The following is a 4,153-nucleotide window of genomic DNA, read 5'->3' on the forward strand; positions in this document are numbered from 1 at the left end:
CAGCCACTACACTCCAGTCTGGGCAACAGAGTGAGACTCCAACTCAAAAAAAAAAAATTAATTAAATAAATTAAAAAATAAAAATAAAAAAACAATTTTTTTTCCATCTTTAAGACCAATTAATATTAATCTATCTCCCAGTTAGCACAATCTTATTGCTATTATCTCTATTCCTGTTTACACTTTTACATCTTTTCTTTTTTTTAAGGTAGTATTGTAGGAGAAAGAAGTAAACTTGTGTATTAAATTCACCAAGTTTAATTTCAAAGCTCATTGCTTTCAACCTTTCTTTGTTATATCTTCAGTATAATTTTTATAAACAACAGATTGCTTTATTGAAAACAATCCAATCTGAGATCCTATCTTCTACAAGGAGTTTACTTAAATAGCAATGTGAGTATCAGTATATTTGGATTTATTTTTTAATCTTTTTTTTTTTTTTTGAGTTGGAGTTTCACTCCATCGCCCACACTGGAGTGCAGTGGCCGGCCACCACAGCCTCGACCCACTGGACTCTGGCCATCCTTCCACCTCAGCCTTCCGAGTAGCCGGAATTACAGGCATGCGCTACCACGCCCGGCTGATTTTTTGATTTATTGTAGAGTTGAGGTCTCGCTGCCCAGGCGGGTCTTGAACCCACTGCCCAGGCGGGTCCCGAACCCGCGGGCTCAGGCAATCCACCTCAGCCTCCCAAAGGCGTGGGATTACAGGCTGAGCCACCGAGCCCGATTTAATCTTTTTTTGTTCTTTGTATGCATCTTTTTCTCCTCTATTGACTTCTATTGAATGGATGGAGTTTTCTTCATTCCTTTTATTTTCCTCTACCTTTTGTTTCTAGTCTTTCAGATGTTATCATTAGATGTTCATATTATTTTTTTTTAAATTTATTTTATTTTATTTTTAAAATGTGGGGTACAAATGAGAGTTATGTACATATGTGATCCTCATACAGGTAAAGTGTGGGTACTTTTATTGATGTTGTGTGCTCCCGCTCCCCTGGCAATGTCCCACTACTGCCAATCCCTTTATATTTACTTAATATATTCTAAATTAATCAACGTTTCTACCCTTCCCCTTAACAATGTAAGAATTTTTTTTTACCATTTTGGCTCAGATATTTTCTCATGTTTCCAACTGTCTGTATTTAAATCTTTTCTTGCTTGCAACTACTGCTCATCATTATTATAACTATATATACTTATTTAGAATTATCTATAAATTGATTATGCTTCTTACATCTTATTCCTTCTTTCTGTTTTAATTTCTTTCCTTTCATATTTTCTTTCTTTTTATTCTATTTTTTTTAATTTCCCTTCTTTTCCAAGCAAAGATTTTCCTTCTTTTCTAAGCAAAAAGCCAGATAGGGCTTGCTTAAAATTAACATCTCAGTTATCTTTTTAATCACTTTTGGAAAGTATTTTCCCCTTCAAGAACAATCCAGATACAATGAAATTTTGCATTATATTTATATGTTGGGTTACTGCATTGGTTTTTTCCCTCTACTACCAAAGATTAATGGATAACTCCCATACTTTAGTTGGTAGATAATTAAAATATAAGAACAAATTTCAATAAGAAAGCGAACGGAGAAATGGAGAGAAAACAGAAGAAGAAGAAGAGGAGGAGGAAGAAAGTAGTAGAAGAGGAGAAGAAAGAGGAGAAAAGAAATATATATTTTCATCATTTTAAGATATAACTTAATTTCTTTATAAATCTTATTCTAATGCTGTGTTCACGAAACCTTAGGAAAGTTTTTAGTTTCTTAAGGGAAACAAAGGGAAATATGAAATTTTATTGAAAGGAAATACATTTTAAAAATCCCAGAAAAAAGGACTGCCTTTTCTTAGAGTTCAACTGCTATGGTAACATCATAAATAGCAATTTACATCTCTTACCCTCTCTTTGTTTAACTCCAGCTATTCTTGAATAATGGAAGAATAGGTACACAGAATAACTTTTTCACAACCTCTCAGTCCTGGCACAAAAGAAGTTCTCTATTAATGCATTCGATTGAATTCTGACTTGATGGTTCAATTAATTTATTGGCAGGCAATGCAGATGCTCCACAGGAAGAAATGATTTGCCCAAGAGAAACATTTTAAAAATAGTTCTAAGATGTGTCTGTTCATTCCTTTTGCCCACTTTGTAATGGGGCTGTTTTTTTTTTTCTTTCAGCACATTTGAGTTCCTGGTAGAGCCTAGATGTTAGGCCTTTGTCAGATATACAGTTAGCAAACATTTCTACCCAGTCTGTGGGCTGTCTCCCTGCTCTCTTGATGGTTTTTTTGGCTTTGCAGAAGCTTTTCAGTTTGATGAGTTCCCACCTGTCTATCTTATCTCTTACGGCCCAGGCACTCAGGGTTTTGATCAGGAATTGGTCGCCAGTTCCAATTTCCACAAGAGTGTCTCCTGAATTTTCTAAGGTTCTTATAGTTTGAAGTTTTACGCTTAGGTTTTTGATCCATTTAGAGTTGATTTTTGTGTATGGTGATAGGTGGGAGTCCTGTTTAAATCTTCTGCATGTGATCACCAGTTTTCCCAGCACCATTTACTGAATAGATTCTCCTCTCCCCAGTGGTTGTTGTTGGAGGCTTTGTCAAAGATGAGTTAGTTGAGAAATTGAGGCTTTTCTTCCAGAATCTCTATCCTGTTTCATTGGTTCATATTCCCTTTCTTGTACCAATACCAGGCTATTTTGATTATTGTAGCTTTATAGTAAGGTTTGAAGTCTGGAAGTACGATAACTCCTGCTTTCTATCTTTTTGGTTTTTTTTTATTTGGAGTCTCACTCTGTCACCCAGGCTGGCATGCAGTGGCACACTTACGGCCACCTCAGTATTGACCCACTGGGCTGTGCTCATTTTTCCGCCTTGGCCTTCCAAGTAGGCGAAACTACAGGCACACATTACCATGCTCGGCTAATTTTTTGATTTATTGAAGAGATGAGATCTCGCCAAGTTTCCCAGGCAGTTCTTGAGCCCATGGGCTCAGGCAATCCCCTCACCTTGGCCTTCCAAAATGCTGGGATTACAGGTTGGAGTCACTGTGCCTGGTTTGTTTCTTTTGCTAAGGATTGTTTTGACTATTCGTGGTCATATATGGTTCCTTATGAAATTCTGTATTGTCATTTCCAGGTCTGAGAAGAATGCAGCAAATAGACACATGGAAAAAAGTGCTCAGCCTCACTCATCATCAGATAAATGCAAATCAAAACCACATTGAGATACCACCTAACCCCAGTAAGTATGGCCATTATTAATAAAACAAACAACGGCAGACTCTGGCTAGGATGCGGAGGAAAAAAAATGCTTCTACACTGCTGGTAGGATTGCAAATTAGTGCAACCTCTTTGGAAGACAGGGTGGTGATTGCTGAAAGAACTAGAAATTGACCTTCCATATGACCCAGCAATCCCCCTATTGAGGAACACAAATCATTCTACAAAAAAGATACCTTCTTCACATGCATTTTTGTTGCAGGTCTATTCACAATAGCAAAAACATGGAACCAACCATGCTGTCTATCGAAGCTGGACTGGATTTTTAAAATGAGGTACATATACACAGTGGAATATTATGCAGCCATAAGGAAGGGGAAACATATGGACTTTGCAGCAACTTGGATGGATTCAGAGTCTGTCATATTCAGTGATCTATCACAGAAACAAAGAACAGAGTACCATATGTTCTCACTCATAAGCAGGCCTTGAGCAACTATCATAATACTATAAGAAAGGGATTGGCAGTAGTGGCAAACTACCAGGGGAGTGGGGGTGGAATTGGCAGTTGAGGGAAACTGCCAGGGGAGGAGGGGACACACCTCATCAACAGGGGTACCTGTGTAATGAACATTTGTATACCTAGTCCTGACTTGTATCCCATATCTTTAAATTAAAACATTTAAATAAATAAATGAATATTTTTAAAAACAAAAAATAAACAAGTAACATAAAAATAATTTTTGAAAATAGTAGATATGTGTCAGGGCACAGTGGATCATGCCTATAATCCCAGCACCTTGGGAGGCCGAGGTGAGAGGATTGCCTGAGCCACGGGTTCAAGATTAGCCTGGGCAACTTGGTGAGATCTCATCTCTACAATAAATAAAGAAATTGCCGGGCTCGGTGGCTCAGCCTGTAATCCCGCGCCTTCGT

Source organism: Carlito syrichta, unplaced genomic scaffold, assembly GCF_000164805.1.
Source record: "Carlito syrichta isolate Samal-C Ts95f unplaced genomic scaffold, Tarsius_syrichta-2.0.1 Scaffold301633, whole genome shotgun sequence".
Taxonomy (NCBI): Eukaryota; Metazoa; Chordata; class Mammalia; order Primates; family Tarsiidae; genus Carlito; species Carlito syrichta.